Source organism: Podarcis liolepis (genome assembly GCF_965112155.1).
Source record: "Podarcis liolepis genome assembly, chromosome: 17".
Taxonomy (NCBI): Eukaryota; Metazoa; Chordata; class Lepidosauria; order Squamata; family Lacertidae; genus Podarcis; species Podarcis liolepis.
Window position 1 is genome coordinate 6,767,908 of NC_139571.1, and position 20,887 is coordinate 6,788,794.

The 20,887-nt window shown below is 47.5% G+C and overlaps 1 protein-coding gene across 1 annotated transcript in view; it reads left to right on the forward strand.

Annotated features, from left to right (window-relative positions):
• Positions 1-721: 721 nt before the first annotated feature.
• The window catches only part of PDE4A (phosphodiesterase 4A), a 384,429-nt gene continuing 364,263 nt past the window's right edge, over positions 722-20,887 (forward strand). Inside the window, exon 1 of the mRNA XM_083482984.1 lies at positions 722-966. The gene's annotated coding sequence lies outside the window, so the exon portion shown is untranslated. The remainder of the gene's footprint in view (positions 967-20,887) is intronic.

Consider the following 20,887-nt stretch of genomic DNA (forward strand, 5'->3'; position numbering starts at 1 on the left):
GGTCGGCCCTTCCATGAGGCCGCTGCCTCTGGTGGCAAATTCTGAGGGGCGGGAAATGGCTAGAAATATATCACAAAATCCAGCTACCAAGTCCAGCCAGAGTTTGTGCGCAGAAGGGGGGGATGCACCGCCCTGTCCTTCGCCTCACGCAGCAAAATGACTTGGGCAGCTCCTGGGCCGCTTCACGCAGCCGCTTCTGGTCTGCCCGGGGTAGAGGCTGCAGTTTGGCCCCAAAGGCAACAAGGAACCTGGTCCGCGCTGAGCTGCGCAGCATTTCCCAGGTCCTGTTTTACTCCCGGCTGCGGCTTTCAGGCGACTCTGCCGGAGGGCTTCCCTCTCGTCCCCCTGGGCGGAGCAGAGCACGGTGCACCGGCGCTGTTAGGAGACGGAATCCTCCCCTGAGGATAATTCGCTTTTTACGCGCCCGGGGCACCTGGACGTCTGGCTTCTTCCCCGCAAAAAAGAAAAGCGATCAACCATAGGGAGATCCAGGAATTCTGCCTTGCTCACAGAGAAAAAAGCCCACTGATTCTTCCTCCCGGTGTCGCCGCGCGCCGGCTCGTCTCGGGACCCCGCGCGGCCGTGCGATGTACCGGCTGACCTGCTCCCTTTCGACCCCGGTCCCTGCTCTGCCCCCGTCGAGCTTCGCCTGCAGCGGGAGCCGCCGCCGCCGCGCACCCGCGCGCGCACATCCACGCGCTCGCGTGCACGAGGCGCTCCCTGCTACTAGCCGCCGCCGCCGCCGCTCGCCGCCCCGTCCGCGGACTTGGGCAGCGGGGCGCTGGGCAGGGCGGGGCTCCCGAGGCGGCCGCGGGGGACGCCGCCCTCTCCTCGGCGCGCTGCCTCGAAGCGCCGGCGGGAAACAAACGGTGCCCGCCCGCTCGCCCGCCCGCCCCGCCGGCGAATGGGCGGGAAGCGGAGCCGGAGCCGCGGGCGCCGCGCGGGATCCTCGGCTGCACTGCGAAGGTAAGAGCCTTGCGGCAGAGCAGCGGCGGCCCCGCGGCGCTCCCAGCCCCTGCGCCTCCGGGCGCGCTGCGCGGGAATGGGCCAGAGCGCGGCGGAGCGCTGCGCTGCCGGACCCGCTCGCTCCCAGCCGCGGGGCTTCGCTGCGGGGCCCGGCCTCGGGGGGGGGGGGCTGGCAAGGCGACTCCTGCCCCCGCTCGTGGGCCCACGTGGGTGCCCTGGAGGGGGGCCGGGTTGCCGCGCGCGGGGTGTTCCGTAGGTTTATACCGCATCCGAATTAAGTCCCGCGGGGAGCCTTCTGTTGGCGTTAAAAACATATATTTCCCCCCCTCCCGCGGGACAGACGGTGGGTTTCCGGTGTGAGTTGATGTGCTGCACCGCAGCTCTCGGGCTCTGGCGGTGTTGGGCTGCGGAGCTGCGGCTTCGTTTGTTTTCTGCCCGGGCATACACGTGTAGATGTGTTAAAAGCTGTCACGCGTGTTTGGTGTTGGAATGGGTGCCCGTGGAGTCTCGTGCTTGTCGTTGATTCTGATTCCTTGGAAGGGGGCCGGGGGTCCTCACTCAGAAATAGTTTCGGAAGGATCAAGGAATTTCTTCCCCGGTTGGGTGCCCTCCGAGTATTTTACGCCGTCTCAAGTGGGTTTTCTGTGGAAATCCCCACCCTCCCCTCATTGGTGTAGAATACATTTCTGTGCACATAATCGGGGACTGCGCTTATTTGAATACAGGCCCTCCCTGCCATGTGTGGTCTACTCTAGCCGGTCCTAATGAGGCTCCTGCTGCTAAAATGGGGCAAGCCCCACAGCTCTAGAAGCAGATGTAATGGTGCACTTTCTTGTATGCTCATGTGTCTCTGTGTTTGCATGTGCAAGGGCTAGAGCTCCCAAGCACTGCTGGTTCACCCCATGTACAATTTCTAACAGGTCCAGGATTCTGCCTCTGCCAAATTCCAAAGGTTGCGCTCCGCAAGCAGGTTGTGCAAAAGCCCCCACTTCCCCATCTGTGTTCTGCACTGTCCAGGCAACTAGTTATAGGGCCCCTCCGTAGGCACAACCAAGTTTGACTGATGTGTCCCTGGAGGTCTGGGCTTCTACCTTTCCCACTTTGCCACAGTGCTGTGCCCCTTTTTCAGCAGAGGACTATAAAGTCAAAAGTCTTGGCTTTCGGCCAGTTGACTGTGGTAGCTCCCCATTAGTTTGAATCCCCAGTAATATGACAGAATTGGGTTGTGACAGATCAGATCCAGCCCATTTATTCCAAGCCAGTCTGCCATGCTGTGATCCTCAGAAAGTTCAGTTCAAAGGGGCAATTCTTACTGGACCTGTTTCACTCCATGTGCATCCCTGCTCTTGGGAATGTCTCTGCATTGAGAGTTGGCGTTGCTCCGTGAACTTCAGACGTGCTCCTTGGCATTCCTCAGTAGAGACAGCTTTGCCAGGGGCAAGGTGAGGTGGCTGCCCGCAGGTGGCACCTTTTGAGGGCATCATTGGGATAGGATCAGATCTGGCTCAGGCAGAATCCCATGGGGAATTTCCCCAGCATAAACTCCATTAAAGTGAATGGGAGAGTACACCTCCCATTCATGTCTACTTCCTGGTGGATGGTGCCTCATATTAAGGAGTGGGTTGGGAGGTGTTTGTGGCTTTTGATTTTTTTACTGGGGCAAACACCTTAGGCCAGCTCTGCTTCCCACTTGCCCGGTGCTGTTAGCATGGCTTCCTGGGCTGGTTGAGGCAGAAGGAAATCCACTTGTTTTTCTCCCTAGCTGTTGATAGAAGGCAGCAGAAGATGGGAGGAACATTATCTGCAAAGCAGGGCTACCCTGCTTTCCCAGAATGCCAGAAGGGAGCGTGTGCTGCATTGCAAACAGTGGGAGCCAAGCAGAGTCTCTTGCACAACAAACTCAACAGGCACCAGCTCTAGCAGGCTTCACTGAGATCCCCTCCAGCCTGCAAGCAGAGGCATACTTTCAGTTGCAGTGGTGCAAATACAGGATATATTTCTCTTGAAGCTTTCCAGCAGGGGACAGGGGGCACTGAGCCAGCACTGACTGTGCTGCTGTTTTCGACAGCTGGCTTGGGATTCCCTCATTACATTGCAGAAAGTACACAGAAAAAGTGCACATGTTGCGGTGGTGAAGCAGGATCTGTGCTGGTACGGCTCAGCGGTGTAATCACAGCCCATCGAATCTGTTCATTCTCTCTCTCTCTTTTCTCCATCCTACCCTCTGGTCAGAGGTCCCTTCTATTCTCTAAAGGCCAAAGGGGGCTCACTCTCTACTTTAAATGCTGCCAGAAATCTGCCTCAGCAGAGTTCAAATGGCATTATATTGCTACCTGTCCTGTGTTATGCTCTGTATTCTGTGGAAATTGGAATTGCTCAGGGCAAAATATTGGTCTTTCCAAACTAAGGGAGGGGAAGGTCAACTGCCTTTCATGAACATACAATACAAGGATTTGTCTATGTACAAAACGTCATTTGTTTGAATCAATGCATCAGTTTCAACTCAGTTGTCCCAACCTATCCATCAGTGCAATCTCAACTTCTGCCTCTGCTGTTCCTCAGTTTTCCTTATGGTAAATGTGTTGTTTTGAAGCCTGGTTTCTTATGGCAAGAGGAGATATACCGTAATCAAAATATGCATGGCTTAAGCATGGTTCTTTGGTGCTGCCCACTCTCTGGGGAGAAAATGCCCGCCTGTTTTCTGAATACTGCCTTTGGAAGGGAGGGGTGGGGAAACAGAATATACAGCTATAAGTGAAATGGCCCTTAACTCCATATCAAACTGAGAATGCATTTACTAAGAGGTATTTCTGATTAACAAAGTACTCCAGCACACCCGAAGAAATCTTTGTGGCTCCATAATGAATGTATAAGAAATGGAAGAAAGGAGAAATCATGAAGGAAGAGTATGCATGCCTAGCCAACGTTCACAGTGGGAAGGTTCGATGGGCAAAGCTCAGAATGAACTCAGGATTGCAAGAGAATTTAGAAATAATAGTAAAAGGTTTCTTTGACTAGGTTCGAAGCAAGAAAAAGTTCAAGCAAGTAGTAGGTCCCTTGCATGGAGGAAACAGAGAAATGCTCTTGGTTGACTTTGCCTCTGTCTTCACCCAAAAGGAAAACAGTGCCCAACATGATGATAACAGGAAAAATGACGCAAGGAGAGAGCTGCAACCCAAAATGGGAAAAGACGTAGTAAGGGAACACCTAGCCACTTTACATGAATTCAACTCTCCAGAGTTGCCCTCCAGAGTACTAAAGGAGCTTGCAGACGTAATCACAGAGCCTCTGTCTATAATGTTTGAAAATCCTTGGAGAACAGGTGAGGTCCCTGCAGACAGGAGGTGGGCAAATGTTGCCCCCATCTTCAAAAAGAGGGGAAAAGAAGACCCAGGTAACTATTGACCATTGAGCTTGACATCAATATCAGGAAAGATCCTAGAACAGATAATTAAACAGTCCGTCTGTGTGCACTTAGAAAAGAATGCTGTGATTACTAAGACCCAGCATTGGCTTCTCAAAAACAAGTCATGGGAGATGAATGTCATTTCTTTTTTTGATAGAATTACAAGATGGGTGGATCAGGGGAATGCTGTGGACATAGTGGATGAACAGGATGAAGAACAGGAATAGTTATTCAATAGTCCAGAGCCATCTGTGTGCTTTTAGCACTGGTTCCCTGGGGATGCTTAAATCTGCTACTGATCCTTAAAGCAGTAAACCTTACTTTCCACTGTGCTTTCACTAGGGAAGTGCAAACTCTACTCAGTGATGTTGGTACGTTCTGTAAATTACTAGTGGTAAAGAGCTATTTGTGAATGAAATAAGGATAATTCACCCTGGTTGTTAACATTCCTTTCCAGAAAAAGTCTCTTGGCATCTTAAAGTCTTAGCAAACGGTGTGAGCTTTTATGGACTTCAGTCTACTTCATTAGATGCATGAAGGATTATTCTGAGTTACAGGTCAGGGGAGGGGGTGGAGGAATTGTAAACAGTGAGGTCAGAAGAAAATGAAATGCAGAAAAGTACAGCAAGTTGTAACTGTCAATTATTGGTGGCAATTCACTAAATAGTTGTTGTCCTGGCAATTAACACATATAGTGCACTGAAAATATTTGTCTTGGTTTAATCTGCAAATGATAGTGTTGCAATTTGGCAATTTTGTGTTGCAGTCTCATTTCTCAGCCTATAGTACCCACACAGTGAAGTTGGGGGTGAGGAACAGGTCAACAAGGCCAGATGGGAATTTGGGAATAATCTACTACAGGACTGACCTAGAAGAGAAAATTACGGAAGACCACTTGTTGTCACTTACAGTTTCCAGCTGAAACCACTCCAATGATCTCCAACTTGTGGTTTTAGTCACAATATATTGCCAGGTGAAACCGCCATCGCTCTCTGGCCATCATACAACTGAGGGAGGAACAAGCTACATTGGCTGGGGTGGGGACTCCTTTAAACTTCATGGGCCCGGGGACCAGGCAGCTTGTTCCTCCCTTTCAACATCCTGGTGTATCGCCAGATCGCGATGTTTGGTGATATAGCGCAATGTTGAAAACCTAACATTGCACAGCCCTAATACAGGCAGAGGAACTGGCCCTTGTTGCAGACCTAGAGGCCAATTCTGTCCCCAAATCTTCTCCCACAACACTTAGGCAGGAACAAATAATGTCATCCACAACACCAGAAGTTCTTTTGGCAGCTCATCTTCCACTGTGACGTATGACATCATCTTCCAACATTGTCCTTCTGCAGTCTACATAAAACAAACAGGCCGGTTGCTATGCTAAAGAATAAATGTTCATAAATCTGACATCAGAAACAACAGCATTCAAAAACCAGCAGGGGCAGGGGGCATTTCAGTCTCCTAGGAGAGTGGTTTTCAACCTGTGTGCCGTGGCACCCTGGGGTGCCTTGAATGATGGTCAGGGGTGCCATGGGCAACACTGGTTTCTGTCCCTCTTTCCTTCCCTCCCTCTTCTGATGCCCTCTTATAACTCTGCCTCCCAAAGGCTTCCACAGCTGTTTGTTGCAGCAGCCCTGGCTACAAGCTCCACAGGTGAATGGTGCCTCTGGGGCTGGCCAGGGGGTGCTAGTTGTCAGGAGCTGAGGTGGCCTCAGAGTAAGCAGCCAGCAGGTGAGGGAGTCCAGCAAGCCTGTCCTTCAGCTCTTGCTGTTGGGGAGTCCTAGGCCCCTGTGGGGCAGTGTGAGGAGGCACCTCTCTTTTGGGCAGGGGGCGCAGCTTAGGAACCATGAGTGGCAGCAGTGGCTGCCCTGAGGACTCCCAAGGAGAGGGGAGAGGAGAGGAGGCTGAGGGAACCCTCCACAAGGGAGGGTGTTCAAAAAAGGACAAGAGGCTGCCAGCTCTGCAGGCAACGGGTGACAGAGCTGGGCTCCTGAGCCCCACAGGGATGCCGCAGAAAGGATGTAGTTGGCCAAGGGAGCCGTGGACTCAAAAATCTTAGGATACTCAGTAAATGTCCTTAGAGTGGGCATCTTGAACCAAGGAACTTCATACAGAGACTGGAGTGTGAAACCACTGAATTACATCAAGAGGTTCAATGATGGAATGAACAGAAATGAAGGATTTTTAGCTCTTTAAATGTGTTAATTGGCTTACAACTATCAGGATGTGTCTGTTACCAACAACTGTTTTGTTAATTATGTAATTAAGCTGATGAAGTGAACTGTGGTCAATGAAAGCTTATACCGTAACAAATGTGTATGTCTTAAAGACTATTTGTTGCAGCAAGAAGGACAAACATGGCTACCCTTTTGGAAATTTCAGCTAGATTGTTGTTTTTACTTAATCCTTGTCCTTTCCCTCAGCTGAAACAAAACAAAGACTGAATCTCCGCATTTCATTCTATGTCCTCCTTGCTGTCCCTTTCCTTTCTGCTTTGTTGTCTCCTACTTACATTTACATTTTAAGTGTCTTGGGGCAGAGATCTGTCTCTCCCTTTGCTTATGCAACTTTGTCCAGATGATGATGCTGTACAGATAATTAGAGCTGCAGCTTTAGTAATACAGTTATTTGAAAGTAATTTCTGTTGAACTCCGTGGGGCTGCTGAATCAACAAGTCCATAGAAATACACAGGCTTACCTTGGTAGTTTCGAAGGTTACATTCAGATGAGGTTTTATTGAGTAGAGTGGCTGGTGCCATATCTATTCTGTGGTTTCAGGAGGCGGTAGGACTCAAAACGACGAATAATTGGTAACTTTACTTTGATTGCATACAACTTCTATCATTGATTATCCCCCCCCCCATTTTATATCCTTACAATGGAAAGCGGTTAAGCGACCATGCTAATGGAAAAGACAATAAATGTGTTTGTTTGTTTTTCAAAATGGGTAACAGTATGGCTACAGAAAAAGAGAGAGATCTTAACACAGCGGATGGCACCTTGTTGTAGTTAACTACCAACCTCTCTGGATCAATAATAGGAATGTGTGACAGCAAGTAGCTCAAATGGTCAGAGAAAGGCACTTCTCTCCCCTTCAAGCACAGGATAGGACACCTTTCCCCCTTGTCCTCTTGTTCTATCCGACTGAAGCAAGATCAGGCATGAGATTTGTTTTTTAAAATGCATTCTTTCAGCTCTGCAGCCAAGAACCAAGGCTCCAGAACAGCATTCTGTCAGACAGCCAAGCTCCTTGCAAGTAGCCCCAAAAGTCTTTTTATGGCAGTTACTGTTTCCTTGTGTCTGCTGGAGGGTGTTAAAGGGGCTTGCAATGGTGGTTGTAGCATAAGATGACAGAACTGGATTTATTAAATGTTTGCAGAGTAACTGGCATGCTCCACCACGGAGGCCTGACTTACAGATTTTAAATGGAAATGATCTTCATCTGAGAAACCTTGCCACATACTGTAGATGATGCCGTTGCAGGCTGCAGATCCCTAGAGGTCTGTGTTATGTTTTAAGTGAAGAACAAAAGATATGTGCCGCCAGCAGGACAGCGGTGGGTGTTGCTGCAATCTCTGTGCCTGTTCTTGTCTGAGGAGGACATTCCTTCTTCTCCCTTTGGCTGCCTCCAGCCAGACAACCTGGCGGAAGCAATGGCAAGTGACCAAAAAGGCAGATCCAAGAGACTTGTGCCATGAGCGGTTGCATGTCAGGTGGCAAGAGTTCAAGATGTGCAGCTTTTCTCCAGAGAGAAGAAGCATCACTTAGTGTTTTCTGCTTCCCATGCAGCTTCCCCAGCTCAGAAGTTCCCTGACAGGAAAGCCTAGTCCTAAATGTCCTCTCCATATCCTATGCTTGGCTTCATCACTGGTTTTGAGGAATAGGACAATAGACTTGGGCTTCTTTAGGAAAGTGGTGCTGGGGAGAGTTGGGTCTGTGTGTGTGTTGCTTGGCAACAACGAGCTGCTTTCTTTCTTTCTTTCTTGCAGCGAGGGGAGAGGAAAGGAAAAGAGTGCTCAGCGATCTGGCAAGCGCATCTTTCCAGTCTGCTGAGATAGGGTGTTGGCTGTCCCTAACCTCAATCTTTGGAAACCGAGCCCCTCTGAACCCCCAGCACAAGGTCAGGAAGAGCCCACACCCATCTTTCGAAGCTCAAGAGAAGGGTGGAGGCCCTCGGCAATAGATTTGGAGGTGCTCAGAAAGCCAGAAGGAGACTGCTTCCGAGTGCCTCCAGATCCCAGTGCAATGCCAGGGATGAGATAATAATAATTAATAATAATAATTAATAATAATAATATTAAGTTATTTATACCCCACCCATCTCCCTAAACGGCCTCGGCCCAGTACCCCTGAAGGAGCATCTCCACCCTCATCTTTCAGCCCCGACACTGAGGTCCAGCTCCAAGGGCCTTTTGGTGGTTCCCTCACTGTGAGAAGTGAGGTTGCAGGGAACTAGGCAAAGGGCCTTCTCGGTGGTGGCACCCGCTCTGTGGAATGCCCTCCCACCAGATGTCAAGGAAATAAACAACTATCTGACTTTTAGTAAAAAACTAAAGGTTTAGGGAAGTTTTTAATGTTTGATGTTTTATCGTTTTTTAATATTCTGTTGAGAGCCGCCCAGAGTGGCTGGGAAGGTCCGGCCAGATGGGTGGGGTATAAATAATAAATTGTTGTTGTTTTTGTTGTTGTTAAAGTTGAGGTATGTAGACTTTTTGGGATAGGGTTGGTGGCAACAACCAGATCTTGACTGGTGATAGAGGCTTAGCAGAATTTGTGGATTTGATTGTAGTATCTGCTCTGGGCTAGGTCTATCTCAAGGATAACGACCACACATACCAAAAGGCCTGTGGAAAAATAGGCATCTTTGTTCTCTTCCTACTCCTGTGCTATAATAAAGATTTACTGCACTGTCCAATCCAGCAGTCATTTACTTTTCTTGTAGCATAAATATTTAGAGGTCTTCAGATTTTACAGAGAGACAGATATAGCTTTCTGCTCTCCATTGGAGGAGATGGCAAGAGGCATAACGGTGTCATTTTAGGGCTCTGAGGCGGCTCAGTGGAGACTGAGTGGAGTGGGCCAGAACCAGGGATCTGGAGCCAGTTCGAAGGTCAAAGCTAAGTGGCTGGCTAACTGCTGAATACCAGCCATAGTTATCCTGGCCAAAATGGTTGAGCAGGGAATGGCAGAGGGATTTTTCTCCTCTTCCAAGCCATGTATTCTGGTCATACCCTGTACACAGAGATGGGAGGAAACCCGTTCATACAAGCAAGTCTATATGTTTAAAAATCATTACCATCACCGATAAATTTATTGTGCTAGCCAAAGGCCATAACAAAAGCATGAAAACATAGTTTCAATACAAAATATAGATTAAGGTATCGACTAAAACAGACAGAACCATCTATTTCTAATGAGACTATAACCAGGAGGCCTTCACTGTGATGCAAAGTGTCTTTCAGATTTAGACCTCCGAATCTCCTTTACAGTTCACGGCTATTTTGTCCAGTTCCTCCTTGCTGCCAATGCAGAAAGGGCCACTTTGTGAGTCACTAACACATTGGAGTCACTAGGTAATCACAGAACCATTGGGGATTGACTGCTTCCTTGAACAAACAAGGGTTTTAGAAAGCAACTCCTTGGGTCTGTGTATAAGGGGCAAAATAACAAATAATGGATACTACCTTCTGTCTGCAATTGCCTGCATATGCATAGTCTATCTGCACATGGAATCTTCTTGTAAGGATCATCCAGCACAGCTGAGGGCATTGCTTAAAATCACAACACAGTAAAGGCAGATCTTAATGGTTCAGGCAGAAGTTTAACTGGCTCTAAAATGCTATGCTTTCAATAGAGGAAAACACAGGGAACAGTTAGATGTTTTAATCGCTTGTAAGTCCCTTCTGGATTCTATCCAATAAAGCCAATCCCTTAGTTGACGCTTCTCCTTCTTCAGAACCTCATTCAGCTCCTGCAAGTGATAATTCCCAGGATTCCCCCAATGTGTGTTCTCCAGATCCATGTAGCATATGGATGGAAAGTGCTCACTGAGTAGAGATGTAATAACTCTTTTCAGGTAATTAAACCGTGCACAGTCCACTCTTGCCTTTGTCCAACCTGCTTCTGTTCGTAGAAGAGCCACTGATGTTCCATTGGGTGAAGAGAATCTAAGAAATTGATTCTTCGCTGTTTCTAACCCTTTGTGTTCAAGTCATCTCCTCAAATTTCTGGTCTATATAACATTTGGGGGATCACTTTGCTACTGGAAATTGTCAATGCAGGATCAAACAACTGGCCGCCCTCATTGAAATAAAAGTACATCAGTGCCCCTGTTACCTTTTGTGCTTTGTCCTTCGTCATTTCAATATCCAGGAAAGGGATTTGCTAAGCCTGAGATATCAAAAAGATCGAGTTTGCTCTTGTTCATGATGGTCCAACATTTGTTTATCTCTTTGGCTATGTTTTCCAAAAACCATGATCCTAGTTTTGGAGCAGTGTTGGAAACTGGGATAGAAAGACTATTCGCCACATGGCTCTTGGAACCTGGGTTACAGGTGCCAAAACATAATGGCTAGCCTTTTGTGTAATTCCCCCTTGAGAACTATTTATAGAAGTCCAAGGGTGGGGTGTGGTTTGACTAAAATGGAGAGGAAACAGGAGTTGGGACTTGTGAATTTAATGTAGAGATTCCCTGCCCCACCCCTGCCCAATGTTCAAAAATTCCACTGTTCTAGGCACATTTTGCGACAGGGAATTTCATTAGCGTGAGCAGTTTCTGAGCTCTGGGTGCAGTACTACGCCTAAGATTTCAGATTAAAACTGCAGAGTGGAAAGAGAGAAGGACCCTTTTTTGCCTCCCTACTTCCAGCTACTCTCTGAAGACCAGAGAAGAGACTCTCTTAGGAATATTGGGGGGGGGGGCAGGGAAAGGACTAGACCTTGTGAAAAATGAACATAACACTTTAGCTGCAGTTCATTCATTTTCAGCTTCGTATTCTTGTTATTAAAAAAGCACACCTAGACATTCCATTGTTGCATCCATAACCTAGAAAGTTTAACGTGCCGTTTAGCTCCTAGCTTTCATATCTCAGTTTCTAACACTGCCCCTGCCCATCTTAGCACTGTGGCCCTCAGGAAGTGGCTGGACTACAGCTCCCATCATTCCTGACTGTTGATCATGCTTGCTGGGGCTGATGGGAGCTGGAGTCCCAGCAACCCAGTTTCCCCATCACTGCTTTAGCAAATGGAATGTGCATTCTTGCAAAACTTTATTACAACTATGAGAACAAGATGTGTGTTTCTTCATCTTCTCTCTCTCTCTCTTTTTTTTAAAATCAGAGTTGGAATGCTGATCCTGTTTGGGAGAGAAATACATTAGATCAAAGTGTTAAGGAAACGGTTGTAGCTTTTGTCTTCTGCTGCATTATTCACTCTAATTCCGGCATGGGTCGGGTGTTTGCTCCAGCTGTGCAAAGCCACATAAGGAAATAGGGAAATACGTAGCATCTGTTTGGGATTCAGATAAAGTCTGCTATGCCAGCATATCACACTTCTCAGAAATTCCCAAGAGGTATCAGATAGGTTTCCTCCTGACCTGGCAGTCAGGGGAGCATTGGAAATACAGCAAGCTCTCTAGATCATGTGCAGATATTTAATTCTGTTTTTGCCTGCAGTCTACTGCAAATCACATGCCATGCTGTTTATTGCTGGCTGGGCTGACAGCCAGCTGTGAATGAGACTAGTCTTTCCCCCTTCGCTTTATTGAACTACCTCTTCTCTCTAAACCAAAATCAAGTATTTGTTTCCTAGGTAAGTTAGCAGAGAGTCTTGCAGTCAGACATGGGCATGCAGTCAGCTGCTGCATATCAGGGTCAGAGGTCTGGAGCAGCTATGCTAGCATTAGAAGAAGAACCTAGGAAACTTCTTTGTATGAGGTCCATCTAGCTCAGAATTACGGTATCTATTGCTCTGACTGGCAGTGGCTTCTGGGGCTACCTGCTCCTTTAAAAAACAAAACAGCAACCAGAGATTCTGGGGATTTAACCTGGGAGCTTTCGCATGTGAGGCAAGCGCTCTGCCACTGAGCTATGGGAAGGACTGCACACTGATGGGTATTAGTAAGTTGATATATCAATTACATTTAATCCTCTACAGAGCCACGTGTGTGGGCTAACACAAAGAAAAATGGCTTGTGCCTGTTTTTAAAAAACATAAAGGCAGAGTTTAAATCCCATCATTAGGCAGAATTTAATTGAAGCCTCAAGGGACGTGGGTAGCATTGTGGGTTAAACCACAGAGCCTAGGACTTGCCGATCAGAAGGTCAGCGGTTCGAATCCCTGCGACAGGGCGAGCTCCTGTTGCTTGGTCCCGGCTCCTGCCAACCTAGCAGTTTGAAAGCACACTGGTGCAAGTAGATAAATAGGTACTGCTCCGGCGGGAAGGTAAACGGTGTTTCCGTGCGCTGCACTGGTTCGCCAGAAGTGGCTTAGTCATGCTGGCCACATGACCGGGAAGCTGTACGCCAGCTCCCTCGGCCAAAAAAGCGACATGAGCGCCGCAACCCCAGAGTCGGTCACGACTGGACCTAATGGTCAGGGGTCCCTTTACCTAATTGAAGCCTCACCCCTCTGCCATCCCTTCCCTTGCAGGCTTCCCAAACAGCTCTTCCCTTAATTGAGAAGGGGTGTCTTATAGGGGCGCTGTTTGCCCAGCTGCTCTCTGAAGCACTTCCCACCGTTCTTTAAATGCCTCTCCTTCCTCCATGGCTGCTCAACACCCCTGGCCACTTGCTCGCTTGCTCACCTGCTTGCTGTTCTGTCATCATGCTGCAGCTGGTGGGGCCACTGATGGACCACAGCGTGACTCTCGCAATAATATACAGTATATACAGATGCAGATAATGTGTCCGGTGTGTTTGAACTGAGCCAAGTTAGTTGCACTCTGGTCCCACTGAAATCAGTGGGTTGTGTTTTCCATGACTTTAACTGAAGCCTCATAGATCTCAGTGGAAACTAAGGGCAACTAACTTGGAGTGCATCCTCAGAAGTAAGTTGAACTGAGTTTAGTAAGGCTGGCTGCCCAGTAAGTGAATACAGGATTGCAGCCTTAGTATGGATCTAATCTAGAGTTTTGTTAGTGCCAACAAATGCTTTGCATTGTCTTATTCTGATGAAGTCACCTCCCAAAGCTCACTTGGGCCCCAATCTTCAGTATACATTTTAAACCCTATCCTGCTACTTTAATCAGTCATGACTTCCCCCAGAGAATCCTGGGAACTTTACTTTGTTGAGAGTTGTTAGTAGACATCCTTTTCCTTTCACAGAGCTACAGTGCTCAGATTGGTTTAACTCCACAGAGGACCCTGAACAAACTTCAGTTTCCAGGATTCTATGGGGGAATCCACGGGGATACCACTTTAAATGTATATTGCAGGTGGGAACTTAGCTACAGTCCAGTACCCAGTTTCCTGGGAGTAAACACTGCTGTACTCAAAATTTTCAGTAGCTGTGTGTAGGATTGTGCTGTTGGAGTATGTCTTCCAAACATGGGAGCCCATATTGTGGGGATGGGGGGAATCTGTGGCCCCTAGTGTGGTGTAGTGGTTAGGAGCAATGGACTCGTAATCTGGTGAACCGGGTTCACTTCCCCGCTCCTCCACATGCAGCTGCTGGGTGACCTTGGGCTAGTCACACTTCTTTGAAGTCTCTCAGCCCCACTCACCTCACAGAGTGTTGTGGGGGAGGAAGGGAAAGGAGATTGTTAGCCGCTTTGAGACTCCTTAGGGTAGTGATAAACGGGATATCAAATCCAAACTCCTCTTCTTCTTCAGATCTTGCTGGACTCCAACCTACGTACAGCATGGCCAGTGGTCAGGGATGATGGGGAGCAACATCCGGAGGGCCACAGGTTCCCCAACCCTCCTGTACTGTAAAAGAGCGGGGGGGGGATGAACAAAATAATTTTGACCAGTGTGTGTAGCAGTCCCCTAACAGTGGCATGTCTGCTTAGAGAATCCAGTTGATTCCTGCTAATAATAAATGTAAAGTGGTGCTGCAAGGTTTCATCAGTAGATGAATTAATCAAAGCTTTACTGAATTGGCGAGGACTTGAGATCTTGCTTGGGGCTGGTTTTGGTTCTGTGTCACTGTAATAGGGAATGCAAAATACAACATTAACTTAAAAAAAAAAGTTGGTGATAGTTGTTTCCATTTGCTAAACTGTATTGCAAGTTGCCTTAAACTTTCTTGGCCATATTAAAACCCTATAATAATGATATACAGTGGTATCTCGGGTTACATATGCTTCAGGTTACATACGCTTCAGGTTACACACTCCGCTAACCCAGAAATAGTACCTTGGGTTAAGAACTTTGCTTCAGGATGAGAACGGAAATCATGTGGCGGCAGCAGGAGGCCCCATTAGCTAAAGTGGTGCTTCAGGTTAAGAACAGTTTCAGGTTAAGAACGGACCTCCAGAACGAATTAAGTTCTTAACCAGAGGTACCACTGTAATAACATCTTCCATTTATATTGTGCTCTCACAATATTCAGTGCTAGTGTCTAACTTTTGGGTGCTACTGGTTTTAGCAAGACTTATTTCTTGGTTTTTTTTAATGGACGCGGGTGGTGCTGTGGGTAAAACCTCAGCGCCTAGGACTTGCCGATCGCATGGTCGGCGGTTCGAATCCCCGTGGCGGGGTGAGCTCCCGTCGTTCGGTCCCAGCTCCTGCCCACCTAGCAGTTCGAAAGCACCCTTAAGTGCAAGTAGATAAATAGGTACCGCTTTATAGCGGGAAGGTAAACGGCGTTTCTGTGTGCTGCTCTGGTGCCGGTTCGCCAGAGCAGCTTCGTCACGCTGGCCACGTGACCCGGAAGTGTCTGCGGACAGCGCTGGCTCCCGGCCTCTAGAGTGAGATGAGCGCACAACCCCAGAGTCTGTCAAGACTGGCCCGTACAGGCAGGGGTACCTTTACCTTTACCTTTATTTCTTGCTTTTAATATTTTTGCTTTTGTTCTGAAATGGATAGTTTTTATATCTTAATCAAAATTCTGTTCTTACATTATTTATTTTTATGTATTCGCTGCTACCTTGAATATCTAATGTGTAATGTTGCCTGAATTTGTTTATTTTCCTGTTCCTTCAGACCCCCTTTCCTTTTCTACCTTGTCTATTGTAATGTAGGACACTGTGCTACTAAAAAAATACATATAGCTGATTTATAAATACAGTGGTACCTTGGTTTACAAACTTAATCCGTTCCAGAAGTCCATTCTTAAACCAAAGCGTTCTTAAACCAAGATATGCTTTCTCATAGTAGCGGGGGACTCAGTTTACAAATGGAACACACTCAACAGGAAGTGAGACATGTTCTTATCCCAAGGCAAAGTTCACAAACCAAAACATCTACTTCTGGGTTTGCAGCATTCTTATTCCAAGTTGTTCTTAAACCAAGGTACCACTGTAGTAATAATAATAGATAGATAGGTGTGCTAAGAAGTCAGAATATAAAATATTTTATGATTTCTGTAACTCTAGGAACAATATTGTTATTTAGGTCAGTATTATAATAATTAGTGCTTTGCTGTAAATTAGTGCTTCTGCATTTCCCCCCAACCATTCTCCTTCAATTAAGGATAAAAGAAAATTGAAAATTATAAAGGGGATGATTTGTGTGTGTGCATGTGAAATTCTCATGAGGACAGGTTTTTTGATGCATTTGCCATACTCAAGGGTTGTTTGTGAGTGTCTTTCATTCTGCAAATACCGTATTTTTCGCACCATAGGACGCACCGGACAATAGGACGCACCTTGTTTTAGAGGGGGGAGAACAAGAAAAAAAAAATCTCCCCCTCTCTGCCCAGCGCCCCTTCAGTGAAGCGGCAGGAGGCGCTGCGCAGAGGGGGAGAATTTTCCCCCTCTTGTTTTCCCGCTCTAAAACAAGGTGCCGTTCAGGTGGCTACCTTGGAAGCCTGGAGAGCGAGAGGAGTCTCGCTCTCCAGGCTTCAGGTTCCTTTCGACCTGCTCTTTGGGGCTGGTGGGGGGAAGCCCATCACCAGCCCCAAAGAGCAGGTCAGGGAGCAGCGGAAAGGCGCAGCGGAGAGGCTCCTGCCATAGCCGCGCGTCACCTCTCCAGCCGGGAGAGGGTCGCGGGGGGCTTCTTTAGCCCCGCACGCGCTCTCCCGGCTGGAGAGGTGACGCGTGGCTATAGAGGCTACTGCCATAGCTGCGCATCACCCCTCCAGCCGGGAGAGGGTCGCGGGGGGCTTCTTTACCCTGTGCGCGCTCTTCCGGCTGGAGAGGTGACGCGTGGCTATAGAGGCTCCTGCCATAGCTGCGCGTCACCCCTCCAGCCGGGAGAGGGTCGCGGGGGGCTTCTTTAGCCCTGTGCGTGCTCTTCTGGCTGGAGAGGTGACGCGTGGCTATAGAGGCTCCTTCCATAGCCGCGTGTAACCTCTCCAGCCGGGAGAGGGTCGCGGGGCTATGGCGTCTTCACTCCATTGGACGCACACACATTTCCCCTTCATTTTTGAAGGGGAAAAACTGCATCCTATAGAGCGAAAAATACGGTAACTCCTCCCATGGGGTTTTTTCAGAGCAGGAGTGTAAGCACCTAGGGAGGCTGCAGAATGTTGGAGAATTGTTACAAGGTAGGGTTGGAACAACATAGCCCCTGAATTTCTAAAGGGCTCCTGAGATAGAAGAATGAAGCCTCTTTCTCAGAGGAAGGAAACTTTCAAGAAAATGAACAGATTTTGGCATAGTAGTACTAGCAGACCTTGTAGCTTGGGTGAATTATATTGGAATAATCATTTACAATTCCTGGAATTCAAAGGCTTTATTCATGCAGGAACTAGTTACAGAGTGAGTGGAGATGAGAGAGAGAGAGAGAGAGAGAGAGAGGGTAGCAGATAACTTCTCTGGAGAGAAGAACAAACAAAAATTGCTCATCCTTTAGGAGTAGAGTTAACTTAGAGAACTACAAAAATTGCTGGCCTAATTTCTATATAAACAATGTCCTCTGGTGTTTAAAGTAACACATGCATTAACTATGAACTCAAGAAAAAGAAATGTATTTGCTTATCTTCAACAAGTACTACTAATCTGGTGTGTGATTGAGAGTTTACTCCTCACTGAGCTGATAAGCGTGCATCTCAGCTGTAACACTTCAGAATGAAGATGGAAATTTGCAATACTAATTTCCTCTATTTTTTTTTTAATTCTTCACATGAAAAAATATCAGGAAGAAAGTCCTTTCCCAGTCACCCTGGCTTTGTATGGATAAATCAAAGGATAAATTAATAGGAGAGAGAGCTAACTTGGGTTTTAAGGGAAGTTTGGTTTGGAGGATAAAGTTTGGCATAGTGGCTCAACTGAGGCTTGATCAAATACAATGAATATACAAATAACTTCCAAGTTTTGAATTGGTGGATGGAATGGGTAAGAGAAAAGGACTTAAAAGAAAGTGAGGCTGAAGAAAGAAGTGGAGTGGCAACCAGGAGACAGGGAAGGATTTCAGCAGAGAAATGGTGAGGAACCACCTTGACCATTTTGTATATGTTGTAAAGGCTGCAGCCCTATGGATACTTATCTGTACAGGAGGCACCATTGAATTTTCTGAGTAAACATGCATAGAATTGGCCTGAAAAATGGATAGACACAGGGATGATCTCTCACCTGACACTGCTCTGTTTGCCTGCCTGCCTTTGTGTTTTGGAAAACAAGCTTGTTCTGCTGAGCACAGTTGCGAAAACATTTTGGTCTTGCCTTCCCCCTGTAGCTTAAGCAATCAATTATTCACAAAATATCTCCTTGATCTTCTGCATAATGCAACAGAAATTGATTTAGAGGAAGAGGGCTCTGTCATCTCCTTCCCAAGTTGCAAGCTCTCTGCAGTTGTTGGGGTTTTTGAGGACTTTTATACTTAAAAACCAACAACTCTGAAACAGAGTTTTTGTCGTGCAATATTTATGACATACTAATGGAGGGTGGGGGAGAGAGAGATGAATGGCAGGTTTGTTCTTCTAGCCTCAAATATTTCGGAAGAGTGAAACTTTAGCTTACTTCCTGATAAACCACCCTTGCTTCCTGTTTTGCCCCACAATTGCTGGAGGCAGACTCCCTAAGGATTTGAAAAAGAAAAATATAGAAGGGGAGCATAAATCGCTATGGACAGCTGAAACTGGAAACTAAGATAAAATGAAAAGGAGAAGGTAATGATAAAACAGAGAAGGAAGCAAGATGGTAGAGTGAATAATGGTATTTGGCATTGAATGGTTGGTGTACCAGGCAGGATAGCTGGAAAAGGTTGGGTACCTGTAAATATGTAAATAAATTATTATTGGAGAAAATCATGTGTCAGTACGATTTGAATTTGGGAAACAAGAAAGGAGTTTAGCACCCCTCCCCTACAGTTCTCATAATGTATCAGTTGCAAGAAGCGCAATGTTTCTTTGTACAAGCATACAGTATAAGGTACAGGGACCTCTGAGTGTTAGGTCCAGTCATGGACGACTCTGGGGTTGTGCGCTCATCTCGCTTTATTGGCCGAGGGAGCCGGTGTACAGCTTCCAGGTCATGTGGCCAGCATGACTAAGCCGCTTCTGGCGAACCAGAGCAGCGCACGGAAACACCGTTTACCTTCCCGCCTATTTATCTACTTGCACTTTGACGTGCTTTTGAACTGCTAGGTTGGCAGGAGCTGGGACCGAACAACGGGAGCTCACCCCGTCACAGGGATTCGAACCGCCAACCTTCTGATTGGCAAGTTCTAGGCTCTGTGGTTTAACCCACAGCGCCACTCGCATCCCTTTTACAGTATAAGGTAGGTAAGTAATATTTCAGTATTGTGGGTGACAGCAAGAGGCTCATCTAGCAAGTACATAGCAGAGGGGAGATTTAAATCAGAGATTTTCCGATTTTCAAGCTCTGTCCTGTTATAACTGCTGTGCTACACCAGCTCTCAAATTTGGCAAATTTCTTGCTCCTCAGGCAACGCTCGAAGCATCTTACATTAGCTAATCTGGCAGGGAGTGCTTGCATCTGCTGGTAGCTGCTCTCAGAGTCATCCTTGCTGTGCCGAGTTCCCTGGAAGCGGCTGGAGGACTCCCTCTTCTTCTCCCACATCCAGCCCCGCCCAGCCTTTGTGCGTCATTTAGGGAGTCCCCGTGCTTGGCCGCCTTCCAAGCCAACAAGCTTTGTCAGAAGCGTTAGCAATTCCTGCTTCGTGCTGTGAAGCTCACGCTGTGATTTCTTTTCTCTCCCCTGCTCAAATGCCCCCTCTGAGTTGTGTGTGGAGAAAGGCTGTGGGCAGGATTCCTTGCTTGAGGGCTCTATCCTGCCTGTCTCTATGGCTCAGTGAGAGCATATCCTACCTTCATCCTCCCATTTCTGGGGTTGGCTGTTAATCCTCAGCATTGTTTCAAAGGAGGAACATCCCTTCAAAGGCAAAGACTTTCAGCCGCAGATGCTTGTTGAGCTCTTAGCTAAGCTGGTCCACAGCCAAAGTAGGTTTTGAATTGAACATTCAATGTGCTGATTCCCATCCCATGGTTGCCACCCCATTGCATCCCCTTGTAGTGGGATACTCTGGCTGGCTTGGTGCGTCCCAAAGGGGCATTTTTGTGAGTTTTCCAGCCAAGGCTGGCTTCGCACACCTTCTGTCATTCTGCTGTAATGGTACACATGACATTGAGACAGGCTTGTTGAAGGCGAGGGAGATGACACAGAGTGTGGCAAGGGCCCTGTGCCCTGTGCCAAAGGGTGACATCACCAGGCTCACTTTAAAAGATGCCAAAACTCAGTGTAAGTGTGAGACCCAGAGGCATGTCTTTTCTGAAATCACACAGGTCCTGTTTTCAGGGTCAGAGTTGAGTCTAGGACCTGGGTATGGAGTGGGTTAAGGGGCTTTAACCTTTCTAGGTGCACATCCCGCTGGGCTCCTTTGGGAGGCGATAAATTTATATCATCATCTGCCCCAGCAGCCTGAACCTGATAAAGACCGCTGTGCCTCCAGTTTACTGTACTTTAAAACACCATTCACTAATTGTGTGAACTGCATAGTACAGTGGTACCTCGGGTTACATACGCTTCAGGTTGCAGACTCCGCTAACCCAGAAATGTTACCTCGGGTTAAGAACTTTGCTTCAGGATGAGAACAGAAATTGTGCTCCGGCGGCGCTTCAGCAGCAGGAGGCCCCATTAGCTAAAGTGGTGCTTCAGGTTAAGAACAGTTTCAGGTTAAGAACGGACCTCCGGAACGAATTAAGTTCTTAACCCGAGGTACCACTGTATACAGTTTGATTCTAAGGCTGCAGTCCTTATCTGCAGGTAAGCCCCAGTGAATTCAGTAGGACTTACTGCTAAATAGACATGGTTAAGCTAGCTCTATAAGTGACTGCGTAGCAAGCACCCTTTGGCACAGCCATGGCTAGGTGATCTTGCGCCCCTGGCAGAACCGTCCAGATTGTGCCCCCTAGCCACGGACAATTTAGCTCTTCTTTCTGCCTCTCCTCCAA